Here is a 19,039-nt window from a genome sequence, read left to right on the forward strand (position 1 = left end):
TCACATCAGAGAAAGATAGGAAATAGAGGTGGTAAGTAAACGAGTGAAATATCTGACTTGAATTTTCAGGAGATCACTGTGGTCACCTGGGGGAAGGATGGGTACTGAAAGAACAGTTGGGGGCTGTCACAGTCATCCTGGACAGAGGCGATGATAGCTTGGATGAGTGGGGGTGATCAGATTCCAGAAAGAGTCCAAAGGCAGAGCCTAAAGAGATCCACCACCAAGATCACTGTGGAGCTAAAAGCAAGAGGAATTAAGGGTTTTTGTTTGTTTCTTTGTTTTCAATATATATGCAGGTGGAAATATGGTCTTGCCACTGATGGAGGACAAGGAGTTTGGGTGCAGTAAATTAGAGCTCAGTTTAAAGCATGTTAAGTTTAACAGGTCTATTAGAAACTGAAGTGGAAAAGTCGAATAACTGATTGGATGTATGGATCTGGAGTTTCAGAGAGACATCTGAGTTAAATATATAATGTGGGCACGAATGTAGGTAGAACAATGACAGTCTAACTTTTAGAGGTTGAAGAAAGAATAAGGAACCAGCAAAGAAAATTGAGAAGAAGCAAACGATGAGATAGGGGAAATAAACCAGGAGAGACTCATGTCCTGGAAGCCAAGTAAGGGTAATATTCTCAGGCAGGGCCTGCTGGCAGGTTCAGTACGATGAGAACTGAGGAATAACTATCAGGTTTTTTAAGGTGGAGGTCACTGATGACCTTGATAAAAACAGCTTTGTTGGTATGGGGCAAACAACGAATTAGAGTTAAATTTAAGAGAAAATAAGAAGAGAAAGGCTAAAGATATCACTACAGATGAGTCTTTGGAGAAATTTTGCTTCAAAGAGATAGCAGCCGATTAACAGAATAATCAAACAATGGTCAGCTATTAGCAATAACCAGGCAATATGTGGCAGACACAAAGCTATGCGTATGCCAAGTTCTATGTCCTTTTTCTTTTTGGCACATAGCTGGGTCACCTTTTCAGGATCACTATGACTAGATTCAGTGCATGGAGTGGACCTGGGTCATCACTGCCCAGCCTAAACTTTAAAAATACTTTCCACCCCACCCTCCAGCTCTTTGTCTTTCTTGACTTCCGACTGGTTGCAGTGGGTCTGGTGCAGGACTCACAGGCCCTGAAAACTGTGGGACGTTTTGTTTGAAGGCGCTTGACTTCATGAGTATCTGCATAGAACAGAGCTCTCCTACCAACCCACTTTGAGCTTCATGACACTAATCATATGATATTGGGGGCTGGGATGTTGTTTATAGCTATTAGCTTACCATGACTAACTGACTTTCAATTTATCCATCTCAGTGAAAGAACCCTAGGACAGTCTACCAAAGATTGAGATGTCTTTACTCTTTTTAGCATTTTGCTATGACTTCAATATTGAAGTGTAATGTCTAAAATTTACCTGATTTGACTAATGAGTTACAGCAGGAGATGCAAAAACGTATAAATGGATGGTTTTGGAGGAGTTCTTAGATTTTAAAAGCTCTTTGTCTGTGTGGTTGATTGGGTGAATTTGCTGATGGAAAACACGTGTTGGCATCCTCATTGTCTACCGACGAGGTTTACAAATTTTGGAATGAAATTCAAGGCTTTCTACAGTCTATGCACAAAAAATTAGTTGGATATTTTGTTTTAAAATGTGGTTGTCTTCTCCCACACTCAGTACCCCCAAAGCACTATTAAAAATCCTTAGTAAAATCACAAAGGAATGAGCACCTATCTTCTCAAATCAAGTTATAAATTATGGATCCAGCAGTCAAAAGAAATAACTTTTATTCCTCTTATAACTCTCCATAAACCTTTGTTAAGATTTTCATTGATTTAAATTACTATAATAATCCAATACTTCAGGTAGTCTGGTTTTGAAAGGAAGCGTTTTACATAATATACATCAATTACTTGAAAAGACGTTTCTGTGTGCAGATCAGAGACAATCTATAACTTTCAAATGCAGATTTTATAATGTCCATCTCAACCCTGGAAATGCAATGGTGTAGGATTTCAGCTGGAAGACCACATAATAATAGGTATCATTTTTTTCATAACCGTCTTTATATCATCTGGCATTGTGCTTGTCACTATAATTCTTTAATTTTAAGATGCTGTGAATTGAAATATGCATTTTTTTTCTGGGGGAGAAAAGAAACGTTATTACTTTACATGAAAACCTCAATTGCAGGAAACGTCCAGGCTTTAAAAGCCATTAGAAGTGGGAGGAAAAACTGTTTTTCAGACTTGAGGAAACAGACTACTGTCTCAAATCTACACAACACAGTGTGTAGAAGCACTGAGTTTCAGGCATAATCTCTCCAAGGTCACCACCTTGAGAGAGGCTGAGCTCAATTCGTAGGCAGGATTGGTGGACACGTGAGATGGCCCTTTTCACATCACCATCTTGGCTTTTCTCCCTACCTTTACTCTTCAAATCTTAGACCATTACTGGCTCATTTGAATTCAACAATACTCCCCAATATAGTTAAGTCTAGTGAGTGAATGTACTTTAAAGAATGAAAAAAAAAAAAAAAAAAAACCCACACATTTTACTCCATTGATAATTTTCTAAATCTTCTTTACTCAATTCATGCAGTTAGTGATTTTTAGCCAAGCATTTAAGGCTTGGTTGAATCTGAAGATAATGTTAACACTTTGTCAAGCATTTGAATTGCTTCCAGCATATTGTAGTATAATCCTCTGTCCACAAACATCCCTTCATTATTGCCTAATTACATGCAAATTTCATAAAATGAATGAGTTTTAAGGACTTGTCAATCTGTCATCCTAGGAACCACTGAAACATTTTGACTGCTAGATAAATAATCAGCAATAATCACACTATGCAAATTTGATATTTTCTGTACAATTATCTGAAACCATAAATAACTGGACACAAAGACATTTGGCATTCTCTCGGTGAGACTTGACCTACAGGGCTTTTTTTCCCTTTTTCCTCTTCTAACAAATGTGCTAGTGGGAAATTTGCTGTTTTTGTTTTTTTTGTTTTTTTTTTCTAATTCCAACTGTGCAAATGTACCCAGTGGAAAAATTATGAGTACAAAAATGCAAAGAGAATTTTGTTTATTTTTATCTGAAGTGTGTTTCCCCTTGGCAAACATTTTTTGTTTCCACTTTAATTTTTCCTTTCTGTAATTTTTACCTTCACTCTCGTGAAGTTTTCTTTTTTTTTCTCACTAGTGAAGAGGATATGGGTGGGAATATTCAGTGTAAGGTTATTTGTTTTGTTCAAATTTATTTTCTCTATATTCCGTATTTTTTTTTTTCCTGTATAAGTCATATGAATGTCTAATACACATCAGGCACATAGGATCATCCACTATCCAAAGGCTTATTATCATTCCATAGCCAAGCCTGGAAACTGTAAACAGCCTATTTTAGTAAATTCACTTAACTTAAAACTAAAAATTGTTTTCCTCTGTGATTGATGCCTGTGTCTCTGTAAGACTGTGAGGATCATCACGTCCTCTGTACCTTTTCATGAAAGTCGTCTGATGAGTCCTAAGAAATAACAACACAGCTCTTTATTAATGTTTTTATTATGGAAGACCCCGAAATCGAAACAGCACTGGAGCATTCCGGAGCCACGTTTACCTTTGTTTTGTGAATATCGTCAATGACTTTTGCTCGGACATTCCACAATGATTTTTTAGAGTTTAATGCCATGTTTAAGCCATTATAATTATTTAATAAAAGCTTTGATTGACTGATTGACTGTAGAAAGAGACACCTGCTGATTATCATCTGGCAGTAAGTCACCAACAATGAGAAGAAACGAGAGGAGACCTTGCTTCTGTGGTTTGTTAATGGCTGGGCTCGTTAACAGAAGTAAATCCAGCATACCACTTTTTTTTTTCTTTTAACTGCTGAAGAATCATCTGATATGAATGTAGGGTATTAACTTTTTTCTTAATTTTAAGATATATAGGCAAATAAGGTACTCTGGTTGATTTCATTTAGGAGGATAATGAAAGAGTGCCATTCAGAAACTCGGAGTTTAAAAATGATTAATAAAGTGCTTTGTACCACATCCACTCATTTTCTTCTGTAAGTAAGGCCATCAATCAATAGAAAGCCAGCCTGACTCATTGATACTATTATTATTCCTAAGCCTCTGTTAAACGTGAAAGCATCTATTGTGTTTTGCTGCTCCTAAAATGCGGAAGGTTAACTAAGTTGCTTTTAATGCTAAAAGCAGACAACCAAGAAAGCCGAGGTAGCGGTGCTTTGGTATGCCCCAAATCAAACACGCTCTGGCAATTCGGGAAGAAAACACAAAGTTCTTTTGAAATGTAGCTGAAAAGTTCAAAACTAGCTCATGGAACCCCTCTTCCTTGAGGGTTCTTACTGCAAGTATTGTTTTTCATTCCATTCTTCAGTATTCCAACAACAGCATCCAATGCAGGCATGTTGCAATGTGCATTTGCAAATTGCTTCAAGACCTGAAAAGGTAACATTCTCAACTTATAAACGAAGATGAAATATGTTTCATGAAAGCCATCGCTACAAAAAATAAGTAAATAAAACTCTCCATGTGGGTAAGGTAGAGAAATGAATGTTCAGAGGTTACCGTCACTGATATTATTTAATACTGATATTAATGATTCATAAACGACACTGAGGACAGCTATAGATGCTGTCTATATTATCATATTGTATGTTGTCAGTGAAGCATAATTGCAGTTTGCACCTTGCAATGTCTTACCATTTAGTTATATGTTTAAAAAAATTAAGACGTTAGTACAATAGTTTTATTGTTTCTTTACACAATGCATGTTTTGTTGCACAAACTACAATGTCTTTTCCATACATACTACTAAGTGATTATGCTAAATAGTATTAAAATGTTATGCTTTGGTTTAACACTGAATTTAGAACATGTACTATTTGAAGCCTGTCTAAGCTATCCACAAGGGAGTACAAACTGTTCATAGATGTCTTATCACACAAACTCTTCCCGTAGGTTTGCTATTACTGAAGTTACTAGGGACTGATGATATATAACTTGAATGTGTGGTTCTCTGGCTGAAGATATATCATAATAATGTGGACGTGTCTCGTGTGTGTGTTTGTGTATGTGTGACTATCTTCTTGGATTCTAAATATGAATTAAAACCTAAAAAATTTGGAATCACACAATTTTAACTGCTAAATTATCTTTGCAAATTGGCATATACCTAGATGTTATATATATAAAAAATTCAGAGCCCTGCTTTGGTGTTTTGGACCCACAGGCCAGGCTGTTGATGTGAAAGGCTATAATTGCAGGCAGAACTGAGAAAAGGTTGTGGGGATACAGATAGGGTAGGAAACAGTCTGCAATTGACTTGGAAAAGTAATGGATTACTTTTGCTTATGCTTTTTAAAGCTAATGAAAGTGCTATTTTTATTCCTTGAGAGATAATAGAAAAATATTATCCACATGATTTTTAAAATAAGGCCCTTCTATTTTATTTTTTCTGATCTTGTTCTTAAGTATGTGCTACTGATTAACCAAAGTGACTACTGCCATTATAGTCACTGCAAAATGACTGTTTATTCAGAACATTATTTCTGAATTTCTGAAGCTTTTGCTTAGTTTAATTGATAGGCTGATTTTAAAAGTAGGTCTAGGAAATGACAGAGGGCCTGAGCTTTCTCTTTGCTTTCCTCTTCAGGCCAGTGTTAGGTCTTCATTAAGCTACTCCTTAAAAGAACTCTCTGTGAGTCAGGATGCTTGACTAAGAATCAAATAAGAATATTGGCATATTGCCTTACAGGTTTGGGAACTGTCATTAGGACCGTCATTATTACTAATGCGATTTGGAGTTAAAAAAATACCTTTTCATGGCATAAAGTAAAAGAGAAATTTTTTTCCTTTTGAGCATTTATATCACAACATTATCTTGAGTATATTAGAGCTTATTTTAATGAATTATATTTAACTTATTCGTGGTCAATTAAAAACTATGAATATGAGCTAAAGAAAGAAAAAGAAAGGTACCATTTATTCTAAAATGTGCCACAAATTATAGTTCCTTTTTTTTTTTTTTTACAAAGCATTAGAACAAGTTCCTTTTTCCTGTATAACTGAACATACAACCAGAAAAGTGCAAAATTGTGTAAGAGTGGTGGTAAAACAAACACCCATATAAGCCACCACCACGTTGAGTATTTCCAGCCTCTCAGAAGCTCCCATCCTTCCCTTCCCATTCTCCTTTCCAAAGGTATAAGATGTCCTTGACTTTATAATGATCTCCTTGTTTTGCTTAATAGTGTTGCGTTTCATTTACATATTGATGCATGAAATGATATGACTTAGTTTGCTGGAACATGAGTAAAAACATCAATCCATGGTCCATTTGGTTCCATGAAATCCAGTCGTTGTACCTGACCATCTCTTCCAGCATGCTGGACTTGAAGGCAGAAACCTGATACCCTCTGTTGGGGGAATGACACCTTCTACAGGTGTTTTATGAGTATCAAATAGTACAATATTAGAAAGCACTTAGTAAACCACTAGTCCTGATAAGATATGTCCAGTACTCCGTGATAGAACTCAAGATGGGCATTGGTCACTGAGTATAAAACCAGAGACAAATGGCCAAGATGATTGACATCTGGAGTGAAGAAAAATAAGTGAACATAGATACTATTTTCCAATATCTGAAAATTTCTCATGGTGGAGAATCCCACTGATGTTGCAGTCGTCCAGATGTCCTAGGTACTTGATAGAAGGTCAGAGTAAAATTTCAGAATTCTGAGCAATTACATTTATCCAAAAAAAGAGAATGGGATGATAAAAGCATGGGTTTTGAAGTGAGGTGGCTCTAGATTTAGATCCTGTTTCTAGCTCTTGCTGACTGCATGAATTTGGACAGAGCCTGGAACATCTTTACACATGTGTACCTCATGTACCATAAGAGTAACCTTTGTATCGTTTGTGGATTAGATAGTATATGCAAATCACTTAGGACAGTGTCTGACATTTATACGACAATTGAATGAGCGAGTTCCCTAGGGGGCAAAGAACTCAAGATGAACTGAGATGACTGCTAGTCAAGGAATCATCAAAGAGAAGAAGCCAAATTTGTCTTATTCTTTGTTTATCCCCAATCTTAGCACTTAGATGGTTTACACAAGGTTTTTATAATACATGAGTGATAGAAGGGATGTCTGTATTGAGTGGAGCTTAAAATTTATCTTTATGTCATTCTTCCTTTTTAAAAATTAATCTTTAATTCTCGGATCAGCTAGTCCTAATTGGGAAGCTGGAAAACAAATCCAAAAGAGAGAACTTGATCAACTAAGTGTACCTTCCTTTGCTAAAGCATAGCTGCAAAACTTCACCACTATTCATTTTCTGAATTTCAGGCATGGGAGTACTTGGTGCTCTTAGGTTGTTTTTCAGCAGAGTAGTGTTCACGATACAATAGAAGCATCAGAAGTGCTTTTAAGAATCCTTATGTTGGGCCACATCCTAGACTGATTAACCAGAATCTCTGAAGGGACCCTGGCATTCCTGTTTTTACAAACTCCCCAGGTGACTTCAGTGGGCATCTAATGCTGCTAACCAGGACCTTAGCATTTACTGTATGTTAGGCCGCGTTCCAAGTGCTGGACAAGAAGCCACCAGAGCTCTGCTTAAAGAGCTGACGATCCCCTCAAATAGCCCATGTGTAGAATGCATTGCAGGTGTTGTCCATTACTACCCACCGTAGGTCAGCACTGCAGGCTTCCTTAGCCACCCCAGGAACTGGAAGATTTGAAGTGGATATTCACATAGCAGGACGGCATTTGACACAAATACAAACTAGAACATATTGTTTTCAATAAATACAGATTATTTTACTGCATTTTAACCCAAGATACCTACAAAGCATCTAACTGCTGAAAATCTAGCACCCGTGGGTCATTTAAGCAGCCGTGTGTGGAATTGAGGGGTGCTGGGAAAGTTCCTTTTATCTCAGCATCTTTCCTCACAAAATTGCGTCATGCTTTAAAATTTCAACATTGATTATTGTTTATCATTTAGGCATTTATGATCGCATCAACCATTTCTAATTAACTGACTTTCAATCCAAAAAATGATGTGATATTCCATGTGAAGGAACTCTCAAGTGAAACAAGATATGAGAGAAAACTTTATAAACTGTAACGATTTTTGGAAGTCGTCGTTGTTGCTGTTCATTAGTTGATCATATTCACTATGGCAAGAATTGGACAATGGAATATCAATCAGGCAGACTTCAGGGAGCAGTGAAGCCTGGGGCTCTGAAAAGCTGTGGAGAAAAACCCCAAGGAGGAGTTACCAGTACAGGAAGGAAGGTGAAAGAAATTCAGAGGCGATGGTGTGAGCCTGCTATTATCTGAACGTTCATATCCTGAATTACACCGGCCTTGTGGATATCTCCTCATAAAAGGGAACTCCCTTTCATGTGATTGAGGACACGCTACTCTTCCTTGGATACATTGCAGGTGCTAATTACCTCTTAGCCCTTAGCCCTCCACTTTCAAATTGGGAAGGTACTCCATGGATTGCGCTGTCTGGGAATCCCTCTCGTCCATGCGTATGCTTATGTCATGGGTTCTCAAGTTGGACTGAGAATCATCTGTGGATTTTATAAGAAATGCAGATCCCTGGGCTCAATCCCAGGTCTACTGAATAAGTATTGCTTATGAATGGAGCCTGGTGATCTGGATTTTAACAAGTTCTCCAGCCATATCTGATGCATCCATTGGCTTACGAGGTATGTTACTTTCTAAAGAATAGGTTATTCTTTTTATTTGAAATAAGTGATAAACACATGTAATATTAAAATACTAAAGTTTTTCCAAATGAAATGCAGAATCATCAATCATTGGTAATTTATCTACTACTATCCCTCTCCCAGGGACAGCCAGTGTTACCAGTTTCTGGTAATGCTTCACTCAGTTTTAAGATGACAATCTTGACTTTCATTTTGTTTACACTTGCCAGGCATTCGTTTTCTCATCTTTATGTTTTTGAACATTCTATGTCATTTTTTGGGCAGTGAGTGGTTTGGGAGCACCTTGTATATACTTTACAATTGGGTTTTGCTTTGAACCCCAGTGAATCTTTTTATGTTCCACAGACTAGTTTAACCCACTTTATCTTTATTTATATGGTAGGTATTTCTTAGTTTTATAAGCATATTTTATTCAATGTTTTCTGGTTTTTATTTTTAATAATTTTCTTTTTGTAGTCCATTGTGTTAGCATAGGGTTCCTTTTTGAGAAAATGAAAGTTTTGTATTTTAATGTTTTATAGCAGTGGTATGGGGGTAAATGTTTGACAACCTGCTCTTCAGAAAAACGTATATAGCATTTGCCAATTTCTCTTGTATAAATACTACCACAGCTGCTTTGTAGTTACCTTTAAATACATATATGTGTATATATATTCATATTTTAACTTTATAATATATATTTTTTCTCTAGACAATATCTTATGAGTAATGGCAAAATTAATTTATTTCCACTTCATCACCCACTTAAAAATACCATCTGTTGATTTCTTATTGTATATAATATTTCATTATTAAAAATATCTATTTTGAGTAAAAGTAAAATAAACCTGCTTTTTTTTGAGACAGGGTCTTGTTTTGTTGCTCAGGTTATAGATCAGTGGCTCAATCATAGCTCACTGCAGCCTCGAACTCATGGGCTCAAGCAGTACTCCCATCTCAGCCTTCCAAAGTGCTGAGATTACAGGCATGAGCTGCCACACCCAGCCAAACATGCTCCTGTGTGAATAGGAGAGATGCTCCTAAGAGCTGCTGAGTTGAATGAGCTCACTATGCAGCACATGTTTGATGAAGATATCACGGACTTTGGAGTCACGCAGACTTGGGTTTGGCCATTTACAACCTGCCTTATTTTGGGAAAATAAACCAGCTCTGTAAACCTGAGGCTCCTTATCCATAAAATGGGCATAAAACTAGCCACTCCACAAAGTATGAATGAGATAACATGGAAAATACTCATCACAGGCCTGGCAAATAGTATGTACTACAGATGTGGAGATGTGGTGAACCGAAGAGGAAGAAGGAAGTCAGCCAGTGCATTTTCTTCTTCCTAGCTGTTATGGACTGAATGTGATCCCCTCAGATTAATATGTTGAATTTCAACCCCCAGTATCTCAGAATGTGACTGTTTGGGAGACAGGGTCTTTAAAGAGGTAATTAAGGCTAAATGATGACATTGGACTGAACCCTAACCTATATGACTGATGTCAGAAGGAGAGGAGATTAAGACACAGTGAGACAGAGGGAAGACAAGGTGAAGACGCAGGGAGAAGATGGCCTTCTATAAGCCAAGAGTCCTCAGAAGAAACTGGCCCTACTGGTACCTTGATTTCCAACTTACAGCCTCCAGGACTGTGACAAAATAAATTTTTGTTGTTTATATCACCTGGGTTGTGGTACTCTGTTATGGCAGTCCAAACAAATGAATACAATAATTTTGCCACTCTTGAACTTACATGATTTTGTTCTGTTTACTAAATGTATCTATTAAACGTATAACTAATTACAGTTTAATGTATATCTCATGTGGTTTCTCTCTCTATCTGACCACGTGTGCTCATTATTAGCTTAGAAAATGTGGCCACACATCTCATGTGAAGAGTACCGCATAATCAGGAATTCAGTAAGGGTCCTGCTGGTGTGAGTGTAATGATCACAGGCCTCTCACACCTTTGTGAATATGTGTACCACATATCCACCAATTAAGGTAGCAGGTCAGAGGGTCATACTTGTTCCTGAAGAAAGCCCATGACTGTACTAAAGGGAATAGACAGTGGGAGAGAGGCAGACTCAATATAGTTTTTCCATTGAGTTTTTATCATGCGAGGCCTACGCAGGAATTAATTTTGCTGTTCCAGAATGGAAGGCCCCAGAGGTATCATTATTAATGGAAAGTATATTATTATAGTCAAGTAAGAGATTATTCTTATGGACAAATATTTATTTTGTGTGTTAGGAATTAGTGCTACCGTCTGTTCCCTTCATCTATTTCTAAGTGTCAAGTCATCCTAACACTCAGTGGCTTAAAACAACACAAACATCACTTATTTTATTTGACAAATGTAAAATCTGGGCTTGGCTGGTGGCAACAGCTTATCTCTGCTCTTGTTGGATTCAGTGAGGAAGCTCAAAGGTAGCTAGCTGGCACTATTGGAGGTTTGTTCACTCCCGTGGCTGGCTGTGGCTGCAGGCTGTGGCCACTGGCTCTCAGCTGGCCCCTTGGCAATGACTGTGGCTGGAATAGCTACAAATGGCCTTCTCACATGGCTGTTGGGCTTCCCTACAATACGGTGGCTGGTTTCCAGGGACACAGGTCCCAAGAGGGAGAGCTGGTAGAAGTGATGCTGCCTTTTCTAACCTAACCTCTGAAGTCATGGCACGTCACCTCTGCTGAGTTCCATTAGTTAAAATGAGTCACTGAGGGCCAGGCACAGTGGCTCATGCCTGTAATCTCAGTATTTTGAGAGGCCGAGGTGGGCAGATCACTTAAGGTCAGGAGTTCAAGACCAACCTGGCCAACATGATGAAACCCCATCTCCACTAAAAATACAAAAAATTTACTGGGTGTAGTGGCACTCACTTGTAGTCCCAGATACTCAGGAGGATGAGGCATAAGAACCACTTGAACCCGGGAGGCGGAGGTTATAGTGAGCCAAGATGGTGGCCCTGTACTCCAGCCTGGGTGACAGAGGGAGACTCTGCCTTAAAAAAAAAAAAGAGGCACTGGTGAGTATTGGACTCCATCTTTTTTTTCCTTTTTTTTTTTTTTTTTTGAGACAGAGTCTCGCTCTGTCGCCCAGGCTGGAGTGCAGTGGCCAGATCTGATCTCAGTTCACTGCAAGCTCCGCCTCCCGGGTTCACGCCATTCTCCTGCCTCAGCCTCCCAAGTAGCTGGGACTACAGGCGCCGCCACCATGCCCGGCTAATTTTTTGTATTTTTAGTAGAGACGGGGTTTCACCATGGTCTCGATCTCCTGACCTTGTGATCCGCCCGCCTCGGCCTCCCAAAGTGCTGGGATTACAGGCGTGAGCCACCGCGCCCAGCGACTCCATCTTTTAATGGGAGGAGTATCAAAGAATTTTTAAAAATGCTTTAAAACCACTGTATTGACCTGTTTTCAGTTGCCTGTATGCTTTGAAGTGTTTTTTGTTGTAGTGCCTACAGGCTTGTGCATTCAGCAAACCTTCTTGATCTTACGGTAAGCAAATGACTCCTACCTATCAGAGGCAAGCCAGGAGTTTAGACATATGTCCAGTTTGAGACCAATAAGTGGGGTAGGTGTTTTTCTTAGAGAAGCAACAGCCTTGTATGGACATTACATTTTTACTTTTGTGTCATTAGCTCCACTTTCTAACCTCGTGGCCTCTGTCCTTCTGTGGCAAGCATTTTGCTTGTGTTCTCTAAGGACAACTGAATTTTTTCTTTTCCTGGGGATTTTGATAGGAAAGTGAATACCTTTAAGAAAGAAAATGGTCATCTTGATAACATAGACTGATTTTCTCAGAAATTGGTAACAGAAATATTATGATAATGACCTATGTTCTACCAAAGTCTCAAGGGCTATACAGATAATGGTTATACTTTCATTTTGTCTTCTAATCTCAGAAGTTCAGATATGTTGTGTGTATTTTTTATGGAATCAATTAATTATTTGGCATTTACTGAATATTATAAGGTTGTCAAAGGATGTATACATACATATATAAACATATATACTTACAAATATGCATATAAATACATGCATGAACATTACAATTGTGTCAAATCTCTTTGGAAATAAGGTAGTTAAGTTAAAAAGTAAGTGGTTAAATAAATAAATCAGTAAATAAAGCAGAACGATATGTTCAGGAGAATGAAAAATACTTTTCACATATAGAGACTAATAGAGTCTAAGGGAACCAGCTATAGTTAAATTGATAGATTTAAAATGAAGATGTAGCTGCTTGACTTCCCTCTAAGAATAGTAGTGTTCATAACTTTTGATACTTTCTATCTGATTCACTGGACTTTGGACCCCTGTTTCATCTTGGCTGGAGATGAGTCAGTGAATTTTAAGGAGAAATTATGTTGCTTGGATGTCAGACAGACTCAGCTTCAAATTCTGCTGTGACCACTTCCCAGCTCCCTAACCTTGGGTAAGTTCAGTTTCTCTTCAATTTTCTACAGAGCAGGGATAACACGACATGAATAAACTGTGAGGATCAAATGAAATAATATGTGTGGCATTGAGGCTGGAGGGAACACTCCAGCATCACTGTCTCCTTTCCAGATTTCCAGTATCACCACCTCAAATAGAAGCATGTCTTTAAAAACTATCTGTAGAGTGAATGACTGATTGAATAAATTGTATGCAAATTAAATCTTACTTTCTTTTTTTTTTGATTTTAAGGAGCAGAGTTTAATAGGCAAGAAGTGGCAAAAAGGAAGGGAGAAGGAGGAAGCTCCCCTGTACAAAGACAGAGGGAGGGGGGCTCCAAAGCTGAGAGAAGAAACCCCACCTGCCACAGACACTAGCTAGGTATATACACAAAGGTTGGATGAGGCGGTGTCTGATTTGCATAGGGCTCAGGGGATTGGTTTGACCAGGCATGTCATTCACATAGCCCTCGAAAAAGCTGGCCCTCCCACCTTAGCCTTTTAAAATACAAATGCAGGGCTCCATGATGTTCTACACACGCGGGGATACATGGGGGCGGACATGCTGCTAGGAACATGTGGAGAAAGGGCAAGAAGGCCTCCGGAATCGCCATGTTTGGGTGGACCCAGTTTCTAATGGCTGGCATTTTTTGCATTTGCATATCAAAGGTTGCTGGCCTGACTCTAAGAGCCGGGTCTTTACAAGAAACTTTTCCAGAGATGCTTTAAAAAACGAAAACTTCCCAAGGACCCCTTTTTCCTCTCTATCTGCCTAAAATAATTTCTTAATGCCTCCTACAACATTCCCCCCTGTAGAGATGCCACACTAACTGCTGTTAGGGGGTTTTGGGGGACGACTCCTTCTGGCTACCTCCTGCTGAAAGGGGGCATCAAATGGGGAACAGCCGTTAGGGCTCCTCCTAGGGTCCATCTAAGGGTCCTCAGAAGAATGGCGTGTCCATGTGTGGTTCAGCTTAGGGCACCATTTGGAGTTTGGTTGCTTCTAGGCGAGAAGAAACAATTCGGGTTATGGTATTGTGTATACAGGGTCCAAATATCAATGAAAGACCTATAAGCAAGAGAGGGCTTAATAAAGGGGTTAACCAATCCCAGAAAGAAGACTGGAATTTATTAAAGAGGGATTGTAGCCACTCGGGGCTGAAGCCAGCATTTTCCCTGAGGCTGTCAATAACTTTGATTTGATTTTTAAGTACCTGTAGATTTTCCTTTCCTTTACTAGAGGTGTTAATCCAAAAGCAGCATGTTTCATTTAAAACTGCATCACTAAACCCAATTAAAAGTCCTAGCAGACGCAGTGACGGTAAAACTTTCATGCTTCCTTTTTGTTGTAACTATTATCTCTGCTATAAGGATAATAATTAAGCAAAATACGACAGCGATGGAAAGTCTCTGTTTAATATTTCAGTTAGAAGGTGCTACCTTGTATAACCCTATTGCAAATAATAGATTGAGTATAGCAATTTCCATAAGTGTGGTGTGGGAGATAATTTCCATCTAAAATTTTATTGTCAAGATATAGAATTCCCATTTGGGGATCTATGAAGTTCCTTTGTTTTATTTTCCTAAACAAAGAAACCTCTGGGTTATGGGCACCCAACTCACTTTTATTACCTGGAAGAATTTGCAGGATGATTGCCCAGAACTAGTATATTCATCCAGATTTTTACATTACCCATCCCTTATTTTTTTTCCACGCTGCAGGAGATCGCTACTTGATTCACAGGAATAAGTAGGATTAGTCTAAAATGTAAGCGAAAAACTTGAAAACAGTAAGACTAGGACTTAATGACAAATGTATGATAAGCTTTGGAGCACAATTTTTCTCTCTAGTTCTCATTTTTTGGGAAAAACAAATCTTACTTGTATTTATGGAAAGTGAATCTTCTCTATATTTTACCTGATTGGAAACAGATTTGCATTTCTTTTTCCTCTTATAGTGTTTCAACTTGAATTATGGTTCAGGTTCTCCTGATTATCATTGCTTATGCCCTGTTCTAAAGGATAAAGACCTTTATCAGCCAACACATGCAGCAGAGCAACTTCTGTTTTCACATAATTCTTCTAAATTGGATTTATAATTTAATAAGACAATAAGGATCAATAAATCAATACATGTAAAATGGCTACAATCCCAGAACTCCTTTGGTCATTTCACCTTCCTTCAGAAAGAAGTGCCTTCCTAGGATGTTAAAATAAATCGCACATGTGTGTATGTGAGTGTTGTGTGTATGGTGTGTTTGTGTGTTCCTATCTGTAGAAAAAGACACGAGGAGACACGACGATAGTCAGTGTAAAGCATTTCCCTTTCTAAGGAGGAAACTTGCTGTCTGTGCACCATGCTGCGGGGGAATGCCATTCTCCCCACCCTGATTTCAGGCACTGCCTTTGTTGAAATTCAGTTACACTTGACTGTTTAGCGAAGAGGGTCTTCTGGCCGCCAGCAAGGTCGGCAGCCCTCTATCCCACATCACCTCCCTGAATTCATGGTTAAGTCATGTATTTTTATTTCTCAAAAGGATGTCACAAATTTCAGAAAGTAATTAAAGTCCCTATGTCCATCTTTCAAAAGGGGCTTCCTCAAGAAGTGATTTCAGGACTGTTTCCTGCGGTGGAACCTGGAAATTCTAGTGCTAGAATTCCAGAGACTCAAGTTACCAGTCACAGAGGCACTCTTAATCTTATCACAGCTGTGACGGCTACTGACATTAAACGAAACAAATTTGGTCAGTGTGATCTGCTCGGTAGAGCATCTTCATGTCAATTATATTTTTGACCTTAAGAATCATCTCTCTTCTAATTTTCCTTTTCCTCCACTCTCACCCAGATTCATGTTAACCACCTCATTTCTTCTACTCTGGCTCTCTCGTTTCTGGCCGAAAGGCATTTACCCTAGAACATTAGGATGCCACTATGTTTTTGCATGGGTTACTTGTGCATATACATTTCAGATCCACCTTTTCTGTTTGCAGAGACCATTCTGAATAAAGAGGTGATCCAGAGTTGTGCTGACAGTAGCTCTTGTGGAGATAAAGAAAACTGGTTGGATAATGATGAAGACATTTCAAGGACATCCCTAGAATGCAATAGCTTTCTCTCTGGGTCAGTCAGTGGTTTAGATTGCTTAATTACTGCACATTCACGCAAGTAGCAGCAACACACACGTGAAAAGACGTTGGGAGGTCTCTTCTATTGTTTAACTTCATAGTGCAAATGTTACACACTGCCAAGGGGTCCTACTCCAGCTTTCTTTAGAACACCCCTCCATGTCCAGAATGATGAACATTTAAAATTCATTTTGAAACATTTCAAATACGTTTGTTTGATAGTTAATTAATTATGATTTTCTGTCAATTTGGTTGACTTTCCAAGGTGAGATTCAGATTTCCATTGTAATTAACAGGTTTGAACATTTAGGTCCTTTGGAATATTTCTGTAGTGCTGGGCTTGATAAAATTATCATTCAACTCTGGATTATATACAGACAACATAGGAGATATTTTATTGGTGAAGATCAAAATAAGGATTATACAATCTCATTTCTTAATTGAGAAGAAGAAAAAAGTGTAAAGACAGTGGGGAACTGTGAAATGGGTGAAGCATAGGGAAAATAAGTTTTATAAACATTGGGACATAAGAGGAGTAAGCTGTTGTAATATTATCAATGTTTGATTTTATTCCCAGATGAATGAACCTAAGAAATTGCAGTATAGGGAATGTCCAGTTATCCAAAAGCACTGAGTTCTGAAAATGGAAGAGAAACAAATAAATTCAGTTCAACATCTAGTTTAAATTTTTCTTCCTTAGCATTCTGGGAAGATTTATATAGAAACTTCCTATTATAGACTCTCCTTTTCTTTGAGGACAGTTATTTAACCACCTCCCTCCCCCCAGCAGCCATCTGTTCTCCAGGACACATTGTCCCAACACATTTCATCTTTTATATTTTCCATATTTGTACTCACATTTTTTTTCTTTTTTCATAGGCTTAAATAAATTATGTTTCCCTCCCCAGTTCTACAGGTTTTCTATGAGAAAAAACTGCAGGTAGAGTAATAACTATAAACTATCAGCGCTTACTAAGAATTGTTATGCAATTTCGTACTGTCAAACTAAATGCAAAAGAAGCAACATATTTAATAAGAAAAGTCAGTGTTGACCTTTCTGCCCTGAACTGGTCCTCACATGTACTCTGTACATCTGCGATGGTAAACATATTCAGACATACCTCTGAAACACACTTACCTATAACATTTGAATACTGTGTAACAATGCTGTTACTCACCAGGTCTATGTAATTTAGTTTATTTGGGTTTACATTGCACATGACACTGCCATTCTCTGAGAGAGGCCTGTGGAAGGTGAGCATGCTGGGGAATGGGAGGTGAAGAGGAGTTGAGCTTGGTGTAGGGAAGCAGTTGTGCTTGTGTGATATTCAGGTGGAACTATGGAGAATCCAGAGGAGAGGATTCTGAAACTCAGCGAGGTATCTGGAGCTGAGATTATGGATTTGGGAGTTATCAGCCTACAGACAGTAGTTAGAACTCTGAAGATTGATGAGATCACTCAGGAGGAGAACGAGGCATTGAGAAGGGTAGGAAAACAGAGTGAGGTGATATAGTTTAGATATTTGTCTACTCCAAATCTCATTTTGAAATTTGATCTCCAGTGTTGGAGGTGGGGCCTAACGGAAGATGTTTCAGTTACAGGGGAGGATCCCTTGTGAATGGCCTTGCCGTAATGAGTTAGGCCTTGCTTAGTTCACAAAAGAACAGATTGTTAAAAAGAGCCTAGCACCTCCCTCTCCTCTCTCTTGCTCCTTCTTCCACCACGTGACACACCTTCTGCCATAATTGGAATCTTCCTGAGGTTCTTACCAGATGCAGATGCGGGTGCCATGCTTCTTGTACAGCCTGCGGAGCTGTGAGCCAAAGAAGCCTCTTTCCTTGATGAATTATCCAGACTCAGATATTCCTTTACAGCAATGCAAAACAGACTGAGACATTAGATGTGACAGAAATCAAAGTGGTGGAGAACTTTAAGCAAAAAAGGATTAACAGTGTAAAATGCAGAAGCAATGTTGCATAGGATTAGGGCTGGAATATTGGGCTTGGCAACTAGGAACTTCTTTGGGTCTCTAGTAATGCTACAGTGATAGAGCGAGAAGTTGGCCTATTAATTGGGTCTTATAAATGAGTAAAATTCAGGGAGTTTTCCTATTTTCTCTTTTAAAGCTGGCCTTTATATTGTCCTTGGAATATCAAAGTTACACTCAAGATGATCATGTTAGTTTAAGGAGATCACTCAGGCCTCCATTCTAAATAGAGATTATATTTTTCAAACTCCTTGCTGTGTTTTAACAACATGCAAATAGAGGATGGAAGCCCTACCAATTAAATAAATCAGTGGCTGTGAGAATATAAAAGGATACTTTATGTGGTCTTTTGTTATTCACATTTTAACTTCAGTGTCACCTCCTCAGAGAGGACATTATTTACTTTCCAATTTAAGGTAGATTCTTAGACATCTCTATCATATTATTTTGTTTAAATTTTCTGCATAGCAACTACCACTATTGGGTTTTTCAAAATCTATCCCTCCCTCCCCTCGATATGAAATAGGAGCTAAGAGAAGAAGCTTGACTCTCTTGTTCTTTGCTGAATCTCCAATATAGAGTTTCTTCCTTGTGATATATGAGCATTGAAATCAGGGATATCAATAAACATGCATTAAATAAATAAATGAATGGATAAAGGGTATCCAATCTGAACTCTGTTAGAGTCTGACCTGAGATTTAAAAATATAATAAAGCAAATTGAGTGATTAC

The 19,039-nt window shown here is 38.4% G+C and overlaps 1 long non-coding RNA gene across 1 annotated transcript in view; it reads left to right on the forward strand.

Annotated features, from left to right (window-relative positions):
• Positions 1–12,034: 12,034 nt before the first annotated feature.
• LOC103877179 overlaps positions 12,035–19,039 on the forward strand; it is a 121,254-nt gene continuing 114,249 nt past the window's right edge. The window contains exon 1 of the long non-coding RNA XR_002516803.2: positions 12,035–13,193. This is a non-coding gene — a long non-coding RNA (uncharacterized LOC103877179). The remainder of the gene's footprint in view (positions 13,194–19,039) is intronic.

Source organism: Papio anubis, chromosome 14, assembly GCF_008728515.1.
Source record: "Papio anubis isolate 15944 chromosome 14, Panubis1.0, whole genome shotgun sequence".
Classification (NCBI taxonomy): Eukaryota; Metazoa; Chordata; class Mammalia; order Primates; family Cercopithecidae; genus Papio; species Papio anubis.